The sequence below is a fragment of the Cryptomeria japonica genome, chromosome 6 (assembly GCF_030272615.1).
Source record: "Cryptomeria japonica chromosome 6, Sugi_1.0, whole genome shotgun sequence".
In the NCBI taxonomy this organism is placed as follows: domain Eukaryota; kingdom Viridiplantae; phylum Streptophyta; class Pinopsida; order Cupressales; family Cupressaceae; genus Cryptomeria; species Cryptomeria japonica.
Window position 1 is genome coordinate 623,393,096 of NC_081410.1, and position 22,616 is coordinate 623,415,711.

The 22,616-nt window shown below is 34.0% G+C and overlaps 1 long non-coding RNA gene across 1 annotated transcript; it reads left to right on the forward strand.

The window, feature by feature from the left end:
• Positions 1–12,478: 12,478 nt before the first annotated feature.
• On the forward strand, positions 12,479–13,687 carry LOC131048639 (uncharacterized). Its single transcript, XR_009106484.2, has 3 exons — positions 12,479–12,680; positions 12,891–13,120; positions 13,257–13,687. It is a non-coding gene; the product is annotated as an uncharacterized LOC131048639 (long non-coding RNA).
• Positions 13,688–22,616: the final 8,929 nt, after the last annotated feature.

Sequence of the window (22,616 nt, forward strand, 5' to 3'; positions counted from 1 at the left end):
AACATGATTACACTTTTTGAGGTATTGATCAACTAGTATAGAAAGGCTTTCTAGTTTTATTGTTGTTGTTTTACACTCCTTGAGGCGTTGATTGTTTGACATAACAAAAGTTGTTAGCATGATCATTTTTATTGTTTGTTCTCCTTGAGACGTTGATTACCTAGTTGTGAGGTGAGTCTTAGTGTGATCATTTTGTTGCAATACACAAATCACACAACATAACACAACTTGTTGTCTAGTGGAATCTATGCCTTCCATGGGTAACCCAACATAATACAACTTGTTGGCTAGTATAATCCATGTCGTTTCCATGAATCACCCAACATAACATAACTTGTTGACTAGTAAAACTCATGGTTTTTTTTGTGAACCCCTAGCATAACATAACTTTCTAGTTGTTGGACCATGAAATCCTTTTCTCATCACAAATTGGTTTATGATCTTAGATTTTTTTAGAATTTATCTTGTACCTTTTCAATAACATTTTGAGGATGATACTTAACGTTTGAGATAATCTTGATATCAAGGTCTCTTCAACTAGTTGACTTGGAGCCTTTGTTTTTGACACTAACCCCCTTTTTGTGTCCTTTTGTTTTCATTCTTTTCCTTGTTTTATTTTGTTTGGCTTTGTCTTGTCTAGTTTTTTCTTCGTTGAGTGTATCCTTCTTTGGATGTTATTGTGTGATTGATAAGATCCCAATCTTAGGGGATTGCTTCCCTTGACTTAGTGACATCATATACCTTGTATGTCTTTCTCTAAGAAGATTTCTCTACTTTACTATGAGTATGAGCATAAGTTCATACTCTTGCAAAGTGGGGGCTAAATATAGTGTAGTAAATTGTATCGATTCACAATTTCATTCTATTGGGGCCCCTAATTTAGTGTGCTTTCTCATAGATGAATTTAAGCTTATCCTGGCCCTATCATAATCTATAATTCATTTTTTTATCTCATAACTTAATTATCGTTGTATACTAATTTTGAGACTAGGTCTTATGTTTTGGATCTCGATACTCTACTGCCCCTTTTTCCAATCTATTTTTGAGTGGAATAGGGAACCAAATTCCCCAATCCCTTCAAAAGGGACGTAAATGGAAACATGTGCAAGTGTTAGCCTTCTTCATTTGTGATATGGTTTTTTATCTTTTCATTTGACTGTTGGTTCTCACCCTAAATTAAGAATTACCCTATGAACCCTATATAAAGTACATCTTCTATCATTCATTAGTTACAAGTTACAATCCAAGAGGCCATATGATCAAGAAATCAATTTAGATTTGAGTATTCAACATATTGAGCAACAAGGTACAACAACCTATTCAAATATGATTTCATGTTGATCATGTTTTGTTATCGTTTTATTTTATTAACACTTGAAGGACTTGTCTATGGAGCAATGCATCACCACCATTTACATTCGGCCTAAAGTATAATCTTATTTTTTCAACATCTGCATTATCATTTAGCTCTATCATACTAAGGATAATCTCTCTTTTTTTATCAATCATAGATATTGTGGAGGTGGGGATACCAAAATGGGGGTTGACTTAGGCAAACCCTATACAAAATAACACTTTTTCCCTATTTTCATGTGTACGAGTTTAGATCCAACAATAGGGAGTTCTACAAGAGTGTAGAGTAGATAGTAACATATAGTCCCAAATTTTGGACAAGAAAAAATAGCTAGACTAGGGTGCCCTCCAATCGTGTTTGATACTTTTTGAACCAATTTTAGAGAGACAAACCTATAGGACCTCTTGATCGTTAATCCAAAAATTTCTATTGACAAATGCATCCTCAGAATGGGGCACCCTCCAATCTTGTCCAATATTTTCAGACTTAGATTTCTATCACAAGTTCTTTTCTAGACCCTCTTTCTATATTTGAGATACTGTTTAAGTTTTATATTATGTATTTTACCACTATTGCTGAAATTTGTCATTTTTCTATTAATTGACCTAGTTTATTCACACACACTTAACAATCTCAAATCCACTTCAAAAAAGGAATCCATGCATTCTTATCTCTCCTATTAGGATATTAGTTGAGCCCATCTATGATTCCGATGATATTCCATGGAGATTTGAAATCTTAGTTTACATTCCTAGGCTAAGATCTCATTTCCCACATATAAGGGAGATAGACTTGAGCAAATATTTCTTTTGCATTTGTACAAATATCTAAGAAATATTATCATCCAAGTCCTTAGATTTGGGAGGAGGAGGGATTCCCACATAGAGGTCCCATCCATGGGTGCAATAGAAATAGTGGAATTTTGGAGCTACAATAGCCAAAGTAGTGCAATTGTGACCATGGGACCTTAATAGGCCACACAATCACATAGCCCAACTACACACAATACACCGAATAACATATGAAATAGTATATTCAAATTATTTTTTCCATGTATAAAAATTTTAGGAATACATTCAACACATTAATATTAATATTACGTAAACTCCATTATAAATTTGGCCTCTCCTTTCTTGGCCTTTCTCTTAGTCTCCCCCTCATCATCTCTACTGGTCACCCTTGAATTATAAGAACACAATGTTATTAGGGGTCATACTCTTATAACATTTATGTTATTCTAATATAAGGTTATAAAACCTATTATATTATATGTTTTATCAAACATATCCCATTTAAAATTATTATAGTATAATAATGATAATATTATTAATTATTTATGAATGAGGGTTATTGAATACTCATCACTAAAACACCTTTAGGTATTTTAACACCCTTTCTCATATATTTAAGGAGGTTCTCTCTTATTTGAGAGGGTGTGAATTTGTATTCATATAGAGAGTTATATCACTATGCATAGAAAGTATGATGCAGGAGCATCCACGGTTCACAACAATCTTGCATCAACCAAAAACATTTTGCTTTTCTGTTTTGTTTTCTGTTTGCAGTTTCAGTTTTCCTTTCTGTGTGTCCCGATTTTGGCTCACTGGATCCCGTGGAGTTGGATTCTACTTGAAGACTTGATCATCTTTCTTTCTTTCAGATTGCATCTCATTTGGATCACTTTCTGGCAAGATATCGCTACCGGTTTTCATGACAGTTTCTTGTTACCAATTTCCTGAGACCTATTATGGTGATCTATCGGAACCCATTCCGAAGCTTGTGGAGCCTTGAGCATTTATTTCAAAGTTCCTTGGCGTGTGGACGACCTTTTCCTGTGATCTACATTTCATCCTTTGGATTTTCCAGAGGAATCTCTTGGCGAAGGCCGACCTTGTTCATTTTGCACGTTAGGTCTTGTTCTTCGGGTTTCGATCCTTTTTCGGCCGACTAGATCCTTTGGATATATATATATATATATATTTGTAAGATTTAGAATGTAATTAGAAGGATCAATCAGAGATAGATAGACCATGCCTAGAAGATATATCTTTCAATTCAAGGTCCCGATGGTGACCTATTCAACCAGGCCTGTGTGCTGGTATCTTGTAACTCGATTGTTACCGGTTTGTTGTAATCGAATTTCATGCAATAAAAATATCTGTTCTTCATTGCCTCCATCATATCTGTGTGTTTCCGTTGTGTTTACTCTTGCTATTCGGTCTAGATTGATCTCCTTGAGGTCCCTCCTCACCGGTGACTGCTATCAAAGTATTATTGGCCATGTGGAAGGAGAAGCGTCCCAAGTTTAGTCTATTTTTAATAGACTATATTTTGCAGGTGTTTTGATAAAATGATTCTTTATGTGGTTTTTTACCTGAAAGGGTTTTACCCATGTATACCTTGTGCAATTTGTTAAATATATTCTTGTATTATTCTCATATTATTTAGTTTATATATATTTTATATTGACTACTATCCTAAGATTCCAATATCTAACATTCTCTCTATTGGAAAATTGGAAGAGAGACTCTCCCATTTGTCACTCCTCCCCTAACTTTGTGTGGTCTTTCTTTGCCAAAATCCCCCAATCACCTCCTTTGATGGCAAATTTCTTGTGAAGTTTTCTTCTTGTGGGCTCCTCAAAATTTCTCCTAAAACCCATTTTTCTAAATGAATTGACTTTCACATTTATATCACGTAGAAAAAGAGAATATTTAGTCGCCCAATGTTTTGACATGTAAGGACACATGAAAAACATGAATTCACTCCCTTGATCTTCTATGTAGACATTATAACTATTTTTGGATGTCTTTTATCATTTTTGGTACCTTTTTTGACTTTCTTGGGGGTCTCAAGCCTTTCAAGAACTCTCCACTGATTCCTTTATCAAAGGTTCTTTCTCCTTATGAACTCTTGAAATACCAGTCATTATAGCCATCGTTGATGGTTTTGACCCCATCATTTTTTTTGAAGTGTCGTGTAACTTTTGCTTTTGTCAAGGCTTCCAATGCAACTAGGAACTGAGCACTTTATAACCTTTTTTTGGCTAAATCACTAATAATTGGAACTTGTCGATGGTTTTGATGGTTCCTAAAACTACCAAAACCTATAATTTGCTAAAAAGAACTAACCCTTGGGAGTTGTCAACAATTCCATGAGGAATAGGTACTTGTAGTTGGTTTTAGAGGTTCTTGAAACTACTAAAAGATTTGATTTGCAAAAGAAACAACTAATTTCAAAGACTCATAAAAAATATCAATAGGATTGGGAATGATTGGGGGTTATGGAAAGAACTAGAACCATCAATAGTTTCAATGGTTCTTGGAATTAGGCTAAAACTCCAATTTAGTTCCTAAGTAGACCTTGACCTTTGATTGGTTGTAACAACCAATTTTGCTCCAATTTCTACCAAATTTGAAATGTAAGTACCCATAGCTTCTCTATAAAGTGATGTCCTCAACTTTCCCAAATACACCCTATAAATGCGTCCTAAAGAAAATGACCAAAACCAACATATATAAAGAAAATAAGAGCTAAAAGCTGGAGGTATTTTTTTGGTTGATGTTGGATGTCTTGTGGACCTAGATGATCTTATGTTAAACATGTTGGGTAAGAAGAATTTTGCAAGCATGGCTCACAAAATGGAGTTAAGTAGTAGAACTATCCTTCCAAGTTGAATTCAACCTACAAAAAAATCCATCATTGTAGTAGGTTCATTAGAAACTCTCTTCTTTTACCTCTCCATACACTTAGTTGGGACAAGTACCATCATCCTCCACCTAGTATTATCCTCATTCCTCTTTCCTCTCATAGACATATGTTCACCACAACCCTATCTCCTCATTTGAATGATTTTCTACTCGACACTCATCATAACACTCTTCATTATTATTCCTCCCATGGGGCTTAGCCCACCATAGTTTAACCTCCACCAACAATAATTTGCAATATCCTCTATGCTACCCTCCACAATACTTGCATACAAATCATGGAAGTTAAACATTTTTACTTTTTTCCCTACATTGACCTCTTCTTCTTCATGACTTTTTATATCCTTATCTTCTTCTATTTGAACCACCTCATTTGAATACATCTCTCCATTGTTCTTTACTACAAAATATCTATCTTTTGGTTCTCTACTTCATCTTGCATCACAACCAATATCTTTGTACTTTGCTAATAGGGAGGATAGTGCAAGGTGGTTGTTAAGTGGCTAGTATGTTTGCTAAGTGATTGCTCCTTACTATTTTCAAGGTGTAGTCACCAAGGATAGAGTGCAAATAGTTTCAAAGGCAATCTAACAACTCACCTTGTTCCACCTCCCTATGTCAAACTCTCCTTGGCTACTCAAGGGCTTCAACTCCATAGTTGTTGCCATCCTTTCAAGTGCTCCAAAACCGACTTATGAAGCCAAACTCACCAAATAGGTTGAATTCATGTTAGGTTAACCTGTTTCAACTTGATTTGTTGGGTTTCATGCTTTGCAACCTTCTCTGGGATACCCGATTTGACAAAAACTTGGTTTTAGGCCTAAAACGGGCTGCTAGGCATTAGCCCTCCATTTGGGGTTTTGTGCTCACCCTGCTCAAGCGATGGAATTACAGACTAAAAGCTTCACATATATGGATACCCTTTTGGGAATAATTGAAGATTTTCAAAGTCTCAGGGTCTCTCAGGCCTTCTCCATGACTGTCCCAAAAATGGGTGAAAAAGGAGGGTTTGGTAGGGTTTTGATGGTGAAAACCAACATTCAAACTAGAGACCTCCAATATGAAACAAGAAACCTTAGTTCTATCATACCACTGACTAATTAGGCCACAATAAATAATATTTACACTTCAAATATTGGAGAACAAGATTTTTACAAAAAGTTGCTCATAAAGGGAATGCAACAATTTACAACTTTTCCATTATTGCCTCTTACAAACACATCATTTGCAAAGAACCAATTACATTCAAACATGTAAAAATGTCTACCATTTAGAGACAAAGGAGAGTCATGTTAGCCCTGCACACAAGCATTAGGCAATTACAAATAATGGATCATTCACAGTCAAAGCTAATTGTCACTGCACTTTTGCCCTTTCACTATTTTTTTTTTTCCTTTTGAAACTGCACTTAACCATTGTTAAAACACCTTTTTAAAGGTCTGTTTGGAGCTTTACTATCACTGCTCTGTCTTTAGAGTTTTTTGTCCTTCATACCTGCTAAGTGGAAGAGGAGGAATGGAATAACAACATCATTTTAAATGCTAAAATCAGTCATAAATGACTGTGACAGCCTGCTGGGCGTTACACTTTGCCTAAAGGGATCATTGTTTGATCTTGGCAACACAAACCCATGGGAAGGGTCAAACACCTTTCCTTACTCTTGTTTTCAAACAAACAAAGAAGATGCAAGGTTTTACACACACCAATATATGGTTGAGAGCAAACAAATGAAGGGAAAACTAATACCAAAACAGTGACTCACTGTTTTTGTTTACAATTTGCACAAACTGAAAATGCAACCTTCCTTCTCTTGGCTTAGAAAGCCACTTAGCTTTCACTTACAAACTTGGACAACAAGACAAGTCTATCCACCTGAAGAATGCATTTGCTATGGAAGAGCAAAGCATCAAACCTTTACAAGACCCTAGCCAAATGGCACACTTGCCTAGGGCTCCATGGCCACAAAACTCCTTGCACCTGCATTCTTGAAAACAAAACATGTATTTACATAATTTACAAGTTGACCAACTAGTTCTTGGGAAGCCATGAACATTTTAGGACTTCAAGAAGCCAAGTTGGTCAAGCATCCTTGCCAATTTCCTAGACAAGGTAGTGAAACTGTCAAATCAAACTAATTTTGCTACAAACTCAAAACTTGATAAAATTAGATGCCACCAAAGGGAAAAGCTTAAGGAAACATAATAGAATCTAAAAATGCAAGAACAGTACGAAAAAGTACAATAGGTGTACGGACTGCTGTTCACATGGAGTTAAAAACTAGAGAAAAAACCAAGTAAAACTAGTGCAAACTTGGAAAATGCTTCATAAATCCATGAAATCAACCCTTAAAATGGTTCAAGCAGGAGATTAAATACCTTTCCTAGTTGGTTAGCCTCCTGTACGGACAGGTACATGTCCAAGAGCACCTAAAATTGACATTTTGATGCCTAAATGACAACTTTTGGTGCCTAGAAATTGCAAGATTGACCTCCAAGATTAACAATCACCTAAAAACACTTCTCACACCTAAAACCCAAACATAAAACATGTCTAAAACCTTTTAAAACAAAAACCACATTAAAAACTCATTTTTCCATCATTTTTCCAGGCAACACCAAACTGGCAACTTTGAAGAAAAAGATGAAAACAAGAAACCAAAACCACACAATGAGTTCAAAACTCATCCAAACAACCTAGAACAACCTCAAAAACATCCTAGACAAATTTCCAACTTAAAACTAACAAAAATCAAACCTGTGATGAAAATGAAGCTGAGAATGAAGCTAGGTGCTCTTGCACCATTTGCTACTCTATACTTTCCAATACCTTTATGTCCTCCAAAGGACACTCAACTACTTATACAACATTGTTCTCCTCTTCATCCTCTACCTTTGGTGTAACATATTCTCCACTTTCATCTTCAACCATCAACACCTCCATGCCTTCACATGCTACTCTTATGTCTTATTTTTCCTTTGCACATGCAAGTTCATGTACACACAAATCTTTGTTAGTAAAAGAATCCATCTTTTCCTTTGCATTCCTCCTTTCCAACACCATTTTGGTCTCCTTCAGAACCTTCAAAATCCTTTCAATCTCATTAATTCCTACCTTGTACATTCTTGAACTCTCCTTATAAGAACTAAATTCACAATGCCTTTCCCATTAATAACCTCATACTCTTCCTCTTTTCCATCTCTATACACGTACAACCTCACAATCTACAAAATCTGCAATCAACAACAACCCTGTCCAACACACACCTATCTTGCCATTAAGAACCCTATAAGATGCACCTATTACATTTCCTATACCCACTTCCACCATGGAGGATTCATGTGCACTTTCTATCTAGCTTAAATCCCCATTGGAGGATAGTCAAAAGGGTCTCATTCCTCAAACCCTCACAAAATAGTTAACACATCTTCAACATAAACCTTGCTTTGATACCACTTGGTACAATCGTGACTATGGACCTAAGAAGCAACCCAATCATGGAACCAAACTACACATAACATACCTAACAACACATATAGTAATAGATTTAAGTTATTTTATTCATGTATGCAAATTTTAGGAATACATTGAAGAGACTACATGAATCCCATTACAAATTTGGCCTTCAGTTCTTGGCCTTTCTCTCAACCTCCTCTCTCTCTCAATTGCTCTTTGTTTGCTGGAAAAATTGATAAGAGACTCTCTCACTCATCACTCCTCCTCTTAACTTTGCATGGTCCTTCTTGGCAAAATCCTCCCAACTACCTCCTCTGATGGAAAAATTCTTATAGAATAATTTTCTCATAGGCTCCCAAAATTCCCCTTAAATTAACTCCCAATAAATCCCTCTTCCAAATGACTCAAATTCCACATTTATAGCTTGTAAATAGGAAAAGTTTTGATTACTTTATATTTTTATATGTTAAGACATGACACATGCATTCACTCCATTGATCTTCTACATAGGTCATATAACCATTTCAAGTCTCTTTTTTATTTTTAGAACATTTTTTGCCTTTTTTAGGGGCTTCAAGCCTTTTAAGAACTCCATTCTAAGCCCATTATTAGGGGTTCCTTCCTCATGAAAAATTGAACTATTATTTGATTATAGCCTCTATCAAGGATTTTGAGGAAATTTTGAACTGTCAAACAAGTTTTCCTTTTGTTGGGGCTTCCAACTCAACCAAGAACCACACACTTCATAACCTTAGTCTGTGAGATCACTACGAACTAGTACTTGTTGTCTATTTCAGTGGTTCCCAAAACTACCCAAACCTACGACTTGCTAAAAAAAACAATTCTTGGGAATTGTTGATGATTCTACAAGGAATAGGAACTTGTTGGTGGTTTTAGAGATTCCTAGAACTACTAAAAGATTTGATTTGTAGAAAACAAGATAAGTTTGAAGACTCATTGGTGATTCTGATAGGACTAGTAATGATCAAGGATTTAGACAAGAAGTGGAACTGTTAATAGTTCTAATGGCTCTCAAAACTCCTAAAAGCTTCAATATAGTTCTTAAGGAGGCCTTAACCTTCGATTGTCCTTATTAGTTGATTTTGCCCTAGTTTCTACCAAATTTAAAACACAAGTACCCATTAGGCCCTTCTACAAGGTGATGTCCTCAATTTTCCTAAATAGAACATAGAAATGTGTCTTGAAGCAAACCACTAAAACCAATAGAAATAAAGTAAAGAAGAACTTGAAACATGAAATATTATTTTGGTTGATGTTTGATCACTTGTGGACCTAGATGCTCCTACATCACAAACATTGAACAACTACCTTAAGAATATGTTGAATTTGAGCCAAATTTGATGTCATAACAAATTGAGAAAATTGAAGGAGAAGGTGGGTAATAATTACTAATAAGAGCCAATGAAGCAATATGAGATCAACTTGCCAAAGTCATACTAATCATTTGAGAATCTCCCTCATGGATTGAGGGAATGAGATAAGAATATCCAACATCCCAAGAGTAAGCATCAACTAGAGAGTTAGACTCATGAATAGTCAAGTGGTCTTTGCAAGCATTCTTCCAACACGTTGATGCACCTTTTACACTAAGAGAGCAGATAATTAGAAGTTAGGTGAGATTGATGGAAAAACATTATTTACATATAAAGAGGAGACCTTCATAGTCAAATGGTCGAGTCCAAGGCTTGTCCCCCATCATCAAAATAATATCCTCATGAAGAGGATTGGAGATATCAATATGTGCTAGATATCAATATCTGCTAATATACAAAAAAATGCAGAATGCCCCTTATAGGAAACAATAGTGTCAAGTTTTAAGAAATGACCAATAACATTACCAATAAGTTCATAGAAAGAAATTGAAAGGAAGATTCAAAAGTTGGAACCACATAGGTCTAACATTGAGAGTTTTAGAGAGGGGGTTGAAGGAGTAGTCCAAGGTTTGATCAAGAACAAGTGCTCTCCCCACATCCATAATATATCACCAAGCACCAAATCCTTTTGCCTGAACATAATGAAGAAGCTCTTAGCATAAGAAAGACTTCTAAGAATCTAAGACCTAGTTGCATAAATTAGGAAGAAAAGGAAAACTTCTTTTACATCTACAAACTATGCCCATATATTGATAGAAATCTTCATTTTAAAGCATATTTTGTCTACAAACCACCACAAGGGAAGATTGTGCACAAGAGAGGCTACACTTTATCCCATAAAGAGCATGCACAATATCCCAAAAACTCACAATGGTTTCCATGGAAGTCTAACAACTTAAACCCAAAGTTGCAAACTTTGTAATACTATCAATATGGTAACTAGAAGAATTCATAGTTGCTAGAATAGGGACTTAAAGGTTTGTGGTGTAAAAAATCGGCCTAAAAACAATAGGGACATGGAGGACAGACACAGAATCATCTTTTAAAATGACACAAGTAGGGGAAGAGTCTTGGAATCCTTGGGAAATGTAAAGTACCTAGGAAAATAGCAAGAGAAATGCCATTTACATAACTAGGAATTCGAGGAGGAGACAAACCCAGCTCATTAGTGACATAGACGAGTGTGATAATAGGAGCATATGCATTAGCAATAAATATCAATTTAGTTGCAAAATGAGATAAATTTTGAGTTAGGATTTGTGTTACAATAACAAAAAAAAATGCAATTGCAACCTCTTGTCTTACCTATTGCGATCATGAAAGAAAAATTACTTAGAACTGACATAAAAAAATTAACGAGTGTGTGAGTGTCTACAAACAAAATCAAACAAAATTAACTTTAAATAATATATAAAATAAAATAATTCTTAAATAAATTAAATAACTTGAAAATATCTCAAGTGTTATTTAGATATATATTTCTAAAATATCTATACTAGTTTCTTTATTATTTATATTTACTCTCCCTAGATTAATCTATGCAAAATAACTTTACACTTACAGTTATATACATATTTAAAAAAAATGTTTGATATTAGAATGAACTCTTAAAGATTTTTTCTTAGAATTTCAAGATTATTTCTTTATTTTTTGTTCAATTTTCATGATATGGTATGAAGTATCTTTTAGATAAAGGTGAGCATTAACACTTCAATATATTTGCCTTTGTCAAATGATTCTTAAGTTGATATTATTGAATGACTCATAAAGATACTCTAAATAAATGATGATTTATGTTCCTAATATTACAAATTACAAAAATCAATAATAATTAGATGAAATCAAAGCTCTTAAAATCTTTCACCTTAAACTTAGATATACAAGCTTAATAATATTTACTCCATATATATAATTGACGTGGGTGTAAGTTAGGGGGCATTGTTATGATAGGGCGGCCCATTGTCCTACCCACCATACTTCCCATTTCACCTACTCAATTGTCCACTTCATTCTTCATTTTCAATCTTAGAAAGAGAATTTTATTTTTTTATATTGAACCAAAGCAAGTGGAAAGATAAGTTTTTTGGTTATGCTTTATATAGTACATGTAATAATTAGGAAAAACTTGAACTTGCATAAGCTACCTTCTCCACTTGAACCAAGAGAAATATTTTGAAGTTTTTTCTTGAGTAGTCAATTGAATATTCTACAACGTGACATCTTAAGTTTTGAACGACATGTCCTCTACTGATGTGGACGTTTCACACTACATAACCCTCACCACCATCCGACCCTCTCCCTTATTTGACTAAGGGAAAATGAAAATCAGAAACTAAACCCCCCTCCTGTTCAACGGAGTAAACAAAGCTCATTTTAAACTCTGTACTGCCATCTGCAATGACCTTCACCAACCCCCACCTTCCTCCCATACTCTCTACTTTTTCTTCTGTATTACACAAACTCATCGTTTACCCACTCAAACCAAAACATTTTCTCTTCATTTATAAATACCAAACTTTTCTCCTATGCTTTTGAACATCTCACACAAATGTTTCCCACAAGTTTGGAATAGCAAATGCATCATTGAGTGCAGCGTTGATGATTTCAGTGTATTGATGTTGTTAGCTTATAATTCTCTTACATTTAGTCGTCAATGCTGCACTTGATAATGTGTTTGATTACTGAAAAGGCTGAAGTGGAGCTTACAATCAAATGGGAAGAAAAGCCTTTTTGATATGATATTCTGGTGGAATCTGACCTTGAAAAAGGGTATGGTTTTGTTTTTGTTTTCTTCATTCCATTTCTCTATCTGTCTCGAATCAAATCTGTGTTGATGGTTTTGAAGAAAGGACTTTTGCCCACCTGAAATTTTCTGATGTTTGGATTCAGTCGATCAAATAATATTTATTTTTAATTAAAAAATTGATTGCAGCGTTGTTTTGATTAAGATAAATGTTTTTGATTGGAGTTGTTAATCAGAAATGGGTTCGAAAAGACTAAAATCTTTTACATCAAGAATGACAACAAGGCACGTGAAATTGATTTCAATGTTATTTTGATTAAGATAAACATTTTTGATTGAAATTAATTTCGAAAAGATTCCAAAATCTTTTACATCAAGAATAACAAGAAGAAATATGCAACAAAGAAATGGGTCACAAGCTTCAAAGGGGACAGCAAGGACCTGCAAGGTTTCAACGTTGTTACAGGTATTTTATGCAAATTTTTTAGATTTTTTTCAATAAAAAACATAGCATAAACAGGTTTTCCCAGAAACTTTTTGTTCAATTTTATGAAACTTGATAACTAATAGTCATTAATCTTTCTTTTTGTTGTCTAAAATAGATTGAACAACTTGAATAATGGAGTTTATTGAGGAAATGAACACAAAAAGCATACAAGTGATGCTGTAAGTTACCTCAAGTTTTTGTTTAAGCCATCAGTAATTTACAAGATTGCAACAGTTTTTGATGTGTCTATTGACAGGGACTCATCTATATAAGGATTGAGGAATATATCACTGTGAACAGTGGAGTTTTTCTGCAATATCACAGAAGTTTTATGTTGGGTTTTCACTGAATTAGAATTATTTCACCAGAAATTTAGGAGTAGGGATGTTATCAACCTAACAATGGGTTGAGAATATTGTGTAAAGATCAAGTTTAGGAGTAGGGATGTTATCAGTTGGTTTCATTTCAATATCAAGAGGTTTTCCAATTTCTTAACCATCTTGATTAATGTATATCACCGTTTTTCTGTATAATTTTCTTTTTATTGGAATGTTATGTGTTGTAATTTTTTACATAAAAAATCTATTAATTTTTACAATATGTTGTTAGAAATATTAAAAAATATATTTAAAATGCTAAAAAATGATAAAGACAAGTGAGAGAATTTTGATAATTGAGTTGTTTCAGGTGGATGGTCATAAATAGTTTCCTTTCAATTTATTTCATATATGGTCCTACAAGGTGTACATACCATTTCGTCTTTTGTATATGGTGTATAGATACATTGTTAGGTCCATTGAAGACAAAATATTTTTATAATCGCAATTGCTTCATGTGACTTGTTTTTAGCATACAAGGTGTACATACCATTTTTGTCTTTTTAACATATCTGATTGCTTCATGTGACTTTATAAAAACCAAAAGCACAAAAGGATAAATTTAAATTTTAATATTTTATTTACCCAACTCGTATCCCGTAAACCTTTAAGCCCCATCCTATTCCATTGTCTTACCTCCAATACGTCATGTCCCCTTTTCAAACATTAGATCTACATACTTTGTGTTTGTTGCAAGAACCATGTCAGTTGTAGAAATTTGAAACAACAAATATATTCTATAACACAACCAATTATATTATAAAATAAATAAATACGAATATAGAATAAAATAAAAAATAATATTAAAAATTAAAAAATATTATAATAGAAAGATTAAACAATATTACAAAATAAAGTTAGAATTGAAGTTTATATCAATCAAGGACATTTGTAGCTTGACACATCTTTGGATGAAAGTTTTATTTAAGAGAGGTCAAGGAGGAAGGAGGTACAATTGATCAACCATTCAATTGTCTAATTTTCTCTTTGTGGATTATGGAACTTTGGTTCAATTAATCTAAAGACAAAAATCCTTTGGGTCTAGAGTTAGAAGACAAAAATCCATAATTTCTTAGAGTGATTTCACATGGAGATCACCATTGTGTAAATATGATTAATCTTTAGTTTGTAATTAAAGAATCACCCTTTTAAATTATAGATTTTACCAATTACAAATATATTTGATATTATTGGTGATCATTGCTCATATTAATCACATATTTTTCTAGTTTATTGTTGATATAAGGTTGCCACAAATTTGATTAAGAGAGATGCATTTGAATATCAACAATTTATTAAATATTGATGACTATGATGCATATAACTTATGATATTTTAATACCAATGGGTTGATTATTGTCCCTAGCACTTGCATAGTTAGGAAAAATGTCCATTATTTAGGAATCAAAGCTTCTGGATTAAATTAGTGATGTCAAAAAACTTCACACAATCTAATCCAGAAGCTAACTTATGGATTGTGGAAACTTAAAGTTTATTTGTTTTTGATTAGTAAAGCAACGTTAACCAAGGCGCCGACCCTTAGCATAGTCAAAGACTATCTACAACACACAAACAACGCCAAAATACATGATGTTGGCATCTAAAACAACATCCCGAATGCAGTAAGAAACAAAACACAATTAGACAGGCCAAAGAAAACCCTGTCAAACTGAAAAACACCCAAAACCCCAATCAAGGAAGGGGAGAGACACCCAAACCTAGACAAAGGGGGGTTTGGGGGAGGGGAGAAGACTTCCCCTTCCGCCTGCAAGAAACCACTATCCAAGCGATACTGTTGTAGACACCTACAAATGTCTCATTGATCGCATACTAATTGTTCGTCTATTTAATTAAGTAATTCTTTTATTATTTCATTAAGATAATTTACTACTTCAAATCATCAAATTCTACATTACTAATTATCCAATTTTCATTCTTTAATCATTTCGTCATTCAAACCCATCTCAAATATTAATTATTTAATTTTAATTGCGATTTACTCCTTAGTTAAATAATCTTTATTATTTAATTAAGCTCATTTATAATGTTTAAATAATTTCATTTAAATTATTAATTAATTATTCCTCCAAATCCCCAAATTCTAATTCCAATTAATTTCATCTAATTTCATTTCATCTTTTCCCAAATTCGAATTTCACCTAATTCCAATTAATTTCATTTCATCAAATTAACATTTCACCAAATGTGAATTTCAATTAATCTCGTGTATTTCAGCATTCGAAAACCCAAATTCAAATGCAAATCAAAATGAAATTGAATTTCAAGTCAATCTCCTACAACACATGTTGAAAACCATAACTAGTTGATCAAATTAGTTAAACCAATCAGTTAAATTAGTTAACTCTTCAATCTCCTTCAATCACTTTTTTCTGACTAACCAATTATCTCTCAGTCAATTCAATCATCTCTCAATCAACTCAGTCAATTGGCTAATATATTCAATTCACTAGCCAATCTATTTAGTTGACTCCCCAATCAAATGAGTTAACAGATCAATCTATTGAGTTCACTGATCAATCAATTTTAGTTGACTATCAATCAACACTTGAGTTCAAATCCTCACCCCTTCTGTGTTGAAAATCTATAAATTCAACCTCTTTTCTCAATTCAATCTAGTATCATAGTCTTCAAACAATTGTCTAATCTATACAGGAATCCTAGTGCAACACCTGAGAGCCACCTACAAGCACAATTCAGAGAAGCACAATGGAAGCAAAGATGCAGGATGAGGGAGTCTTTATTTGAATTCATTTCTCATTTTGTATTGATTTTCATTGATTATGTTTGATGTTTGTTAATTAGTTGAAAATTGGTGATTCATTCTTATTTGCTAATTAGCTTAATACATATGACATTCAGGCATGAAAACAATGGCTAACCCGATGTGAACAAACATATATAACCTTCATTCTTGGTTTTTTTTTGCAAGTCCGTACAAACCCAAAAATTGTAGGTTCGCAATTGACAATGCAAAAAATTGCAATTGCAAATATCAATTCACAATTGATGTCATATTCCTTCGCAATTGCTTTCATAATATCTCGCAATTGCTAAAACTAATCCGCAATTGCCAAAAGGGGTCAAAATTGAAATTTTGTTTGTCATTTCTAAGTTAATTGGTTTCGTTCACCTAACCCAAAAATATTTTCTAATTCTGAAAAAAATCATTTTTTTGCATGAGATGTGTCTAATCTGATGACAGTAAGGGTTGCATTCAAGATTTTAGGTGCAAGAAGGAGGAGACAACACAAGAGGAAGCTTAAAGCATACAATAGGATCATTAAGGCTGAAAGGAAAATCGAAGAAACCCAACGACAACAAGATACAACTTTACAATAACCGATCACGTACAAAGTCTTCAAAGGGTCCAAGATTTACGATGCTGCAACAGTATAAGCTCACATGATCAGAAGCAAAGACTCAAAAAACCAAAAATCCTTCTTTTCTGTCTTATATTTCTGTCTAAATTAAATTCCAAATTATTCCTGTTAACTGATTTGCAATTGACATATTAATAATTCACAATTGCTCAGAGATTAGTTCGCACTTGATGTTATAGTAATTTGCACTTGATCAGTTAGTAGTTTGAAATTGATTAGTAGTTAATTCACAATTGTCATTTGAATTTTTCTTCATTCTGTCTTTCATATTTTTTTATTTTTGTTAGAATTACTCTCTAATTGTAAAAAGACAAAGCTTTGTAACTGAGGGAAAGATAGGTTGGATAGCCCACCATGTGTCCACTAATGCCATTTTCATCTGTAGGGTTAGAGTAGAAAACTTTTATCTTGGTGCTTCTAAAAAGAACAAAACAAACTCTTTTCTTTACTTCATAAATTTCTATGAGGATAAAAAATGAATACCATGCCAGTGTGGAGCAACATCTCCACTTAGAGTAGAGAATCATTGCAATTGGAGGATAAAAAGAATTTTGTTTTACGTTTTTGTGAGGTGATAGGTATATGCTCTCCCCTCTTTTGGGTTAGAGTAGAAATTTTTTCTCTTGGTGCTTCTAAAAAGAACAAAACAAACTCTTTTCTTTACTTCATAAATTTCTACGAGGATTAAAAATGAACACCATGCCTGTGTGGAGCAACATCTCCACTTAGAGTAGAGAATCATTGCAATTGGAGGATAAAAATAATTCTTTTTTACGTGTTTGTGAGGTGATAAGTATATGCTCTCCACTCTTTTGGGTGATCAAAAAGCTAGACCTGCCTCTTTTATGGTTTCTTTCAATTTCAACATTAGGATAAAACCCTTAGAAGTCATGCCTCCCAAGTAGCCCATAAGGTCAAGTGAGAGGGAATGACTAAAGACAAGTAATCTGAGCCACTTTAAAATAAATGTATTTGCAATGAAAATTGTAAGAAACAGGTGCTCAAATGACATAACAACGATTAAATTTTTCGGATCTATGCCCACTCGAATGGAAACCTGATTAAAAACCTTAAGATATAGAAGCCCAACTGAGTTAGTAACCAAAAACTCAAATTATCATAGTGTAAGGGTGGGAAAGAATCCTCACCCAAGACACTCACCATATATCTCCTAGGATAATGGGCCAATTGAGGAGCAATCTTCTTTGGTCTAATTTTTGGAAAAAAAGGCAAAAAAATGGGCATACCCTAGGGTGTGATAGGGCTGTTTGAGTTGACGGAGTATCAAACTGTGGGTTGTGATAATACTTGTGACCTTTTGTCAATAGGAGAGTCTTCTTTATGTGTTATTGAATTGCCCAAATACTATCAAAAACAAAATGGGGTCTTGAAAAAGATCTCATCATTCATGAGGATTTGAAAAAGTCCTTTAAACAAGTTCTCTCTTTGTTTAGTTTAGATTGTTTTCTTTGCTTGCTACTGTGTCTTTGCAACATCAACATCAACAAGATCAAACCCCCTCAACAAATTCAAGTTTCAATATCAACAAGATCAAAACCCCACAAAAAATAAGCTTGTCAAGATCAACAAATCAATCAAACGTTGTAACAATTCTAGAAATGGAGAAAACATCTTACATGTTGTGATCTTAGGTCCAAACCAATCAAGAAAATATCATGGACTGGCATTATGCATTTCGTAGGGAAGGTGAACAATTCATCCCTTCTATTCCCGTTCCATCGCCATCCATAGAAACCTTAGTTCAATAAATCAAGACTTTACAACAACAAATGATAGACATGACTAGTCCAAACAACCACAGGGACTGGTTAGAAAAAATGACGAGAGAAGTAATAACCACGAGGGAATCATTATTAGGCCAACCTTCTTCTTCTTGTGAGACCATTAAAGCATGCCAACCTTCATTCTTCAACAAAATAATTCCTACCTCAGTTCAACCAACATTAGAGTCATGTCAACCTTGTTTTTCTTTCAACCCAACATATCAATCATACCAATCACATCAACCCAACATTCAAACCCCTTTCAACCAAAATCAAACCCCTTTCAACCAAAATCAAACACTATTCAACCAAAGTCCGAATCAATCATGTCTATCCACCATTTTATCACCCCCTAAAGTAACACAAGAGTAGTCCACACCATCTCTACCCAATAACACAATCTCCCAAGGGCTATCCATAGTAAAAGTCCAATCTAATCCAAGTCATGATACTAGTCATATCCATGCTTTAGAAATTCAAGATCCAATGCCTCCATATATTCCATTTCCAAGAAAACCCACTTCAGAGAGTCTCATTCAAAATTCTTTCTTATCAAGCCAAAGTGTTGAAACCTTCCAAATATCTCCCATGAATATCCAAACTCCTTCCCCATGTCGAGAGGATAATCCAAAATCAAAAGGAATGAGTCCTGAAACAAATCAAGATCAAGAACAAGCTCTTTCATCCTACACAATTTTTGATCAAGATCCAACCTATCAAGAATTGTATGACGATCCCCTCATCCTTTTCCATTCCACTCATAATAACACCCTTGTTTCTCAAGAGAAAGATGTTCTTTCAAGTCCCATCCAGCATCCACCTCTCAAGAAAGATCAAGACATACCTTCCATCCTACCTAATAATCTCTTTCCAAGTCAAGACCAAAGCATCCCTTCACCTTCCTGTCCTAAACAAGATCCCATTATTTCTCTAGATCCTGATCAAGTTCCCTCCATCCCTTCATTTCCATGTCATAATCCTCCATGTCTCTCACAAGATTCCATCTCACCAAATGAATCTACCATATCTCGTAGTCTCCCTCATGATCTCAATATCTCTATACAAGTTGTTCATGAACCCCTTACTAATGGAATCACCAATCCAGATCATACTACACAAGACAACTTGTCAACAATTGTATGTGAACCATCATCAAATGCCAATTTAGTGACAAAAACAATCATAACACCAGCTAATGAGATCAACACTTGGTTTGTTTCATCATCCTCTTCAAGTACTTCAATAGAAACAGGCACAACACCCGCTCATGTCACAATTTTAGAACCAGAATCTATTTGCCTCATACACTCACACTTGAAAAAGAAGGTCTACCATAGCTGGATTGGTTTTAAAATAAGGAGGCTATAATAGAAACTGTACATGAAATACAACCAGCTGAATCCTTATATCTTATTGAAAAAGACAGGTTCATCCAACCCTTCAAACAAATACCAATGAATTATCTACACAAAGTTCATACCAACTCAATAACAACATGCACCTAAAAATATATTACATCTAAGGGTGGATTCATTTCAATTTTCAGTACTACATTTGCATATTTCTTTACTGCATTGCATATCTTCATTTCAGAGTACATCATAGTTGCTTGTATATCACCATTGCACAACATATAGATGCATATCATTATCGCTTTCTCATATAGTTGCATCAATAAAAACATGATGATTGTCCGAGTCATTCACCTGTTTGCATTGAAAGGAATGAAGGTTGTCTCATTTCCTAGATACTTGTTCATGAAGTCTTTAGAAGGCCTTCAGTCATTCATCTTCAATGTCACCTTGTGATTAAGCTTTATCCTTGGTTGGGTAGAATTTTCACTATCAAGTCTTGTTACCCAAAATCTATCAATTGCTATATCTCACACATTAATCAATAGCTCTAAGTCATTACAGATACCTAGTTGGTCATGTGGCTAGTGAAAAACCCAAAGTTCTACTTCAACACCGTTGTAATAGTCATACCCAAGAAGGTTTCATTACTTACAAGTCAAGGCAAGAAAAAGAAAAAAAAAGAAAAAAATGCTATGCCAAAATCAATATCAAAATATCATACAAAATTATGCAATAAAGCTTGACTAAGGGAACATGTGAATAAATCCATCAGGGATATGGATGCCTATTGACAATGGAGCAATATTCGAGAGATTACAGTGTATAACCTCGTCAGAGCCCTAAGAGCTTGTTGGCAGCGAGGTTCTATTCAGGATGCTTTTGAAGTTAGAATAACCTACGTAGCTAGTCACATAGGCTTCCAAGGGCCTTTGATGGTTATAAGAGTCAGAATAAACTCAATTGCACACACATGGGCAAAAGAAGATCAAAGTTTCAAGAATTGATAGAGAAGTTTTCCGCGCCTCCATTCATAAATCTTGGTTACATCGTGTGTTAGGATGGATGGTCTAAGGTCTTCTGAGAACAGATTGAACTCCTATCTCTGAAAAGTTTCGCACCTTTAATCCAATTAGTGCATTTTAGAATGAAAGACACACACAATCATTCTTGTTTAAATTAAAATTGCATCTTCATCTTACATATTACATTAGCATAGCTCATATAAAAATTTTATTGTCTCCATATGCATCGCCTAGATCATCATCTCATAATAGGTCTGCACACTAGGGGCATAACTGACAAAATCCTAAAAATTAGATAAAGTCCTGAAAAAATCCTAAAAATCAGAAAATTTCTTGAAAAAATCCATAAAAAACAAAATCGAAAATAAAAAAAACAAATCTGTAAATCAAGGCAAGAAAGCATGGGCCATCCATCAAATCAGATCAATAATAGGTAAACTCTCAAAGTCTGCAATCAAATTGATTACATGTCTTGTTAATCAATCTATCTATCAAACTTTATCAAACATCGACATGTCTTATACAAGGAAGGGTACATTCAAAACCACACAGATCGGTCTTATATGGGGTACTCACTCTTTGAAACCAGACATTCCTATTAATGATCACACAAATCAAAACAATGAATAGATTGGTATGTCTGCTGGATTTTGTCCAAGTTAGTCTCATCTTTATCAATTAATGGTAGGTCATGTTTCATCAAATCCAAAAACATCGAAAATTATCAAAATCAAACAAAAACATCAAAAAATTCAAAATCAAAGAAAAATATTGAAAAATATCAAAAACCTAAACATCAAAAAACAATAAAAAAATTGCAATAAAATGTCTCATGAGAAGCAAATACTCTAGCAGATATCTAGGAAACACTTCACACGAAGTTAAACAAAGGATACAAATGTCTAATCAAAATCTACAACTAAGTTGATCAAACTGTCTTATCAATCGTCAAACTATCGTTATCAACGTGATCATTATCTTGTCTTAAATAGAAGAGGATACACTTGAAATAAAACAAATCAGTCTTAAATGGGGTCCACAACTTTCTAAAACCAGGCATTATCAACCATCACATCGAGAAATCAAAACGAAGACATAGATCAGTATGGCTGTTGGATTTTGTCCTAGTTAGTTTTTATCTTTTATCATTTGGCAAAAAATTATGTTACTATGCTACTCAAGGATGTCCACAAATGACTAGAGGAGTCGTGATGGACATGATATTTTTCTTTGTTTGCTATTTCTGGTGTGAACCAATGAAGTTCTGGAGCAATAGTTCCAGTGGGTGTTTGTGATTGGTACGTTCATTCGGCAAGTATCCCATGAAGGATAACTATGCTTGTGACTACCGCACATACCTGGACCCCTGGCACTATTCCTAGAATGGAGGGTTCATTCCTTGTCTACTACGTGTTTGTTCTTTGCAATGAGATATCTATGCATCTTGGTTCCTTATACCCTAGTGTACAAAGCTTCATTCTTACATAATAAGGCTCAATGATGAAAATGTGTTGCACTATGAATAAAGACAAGAAG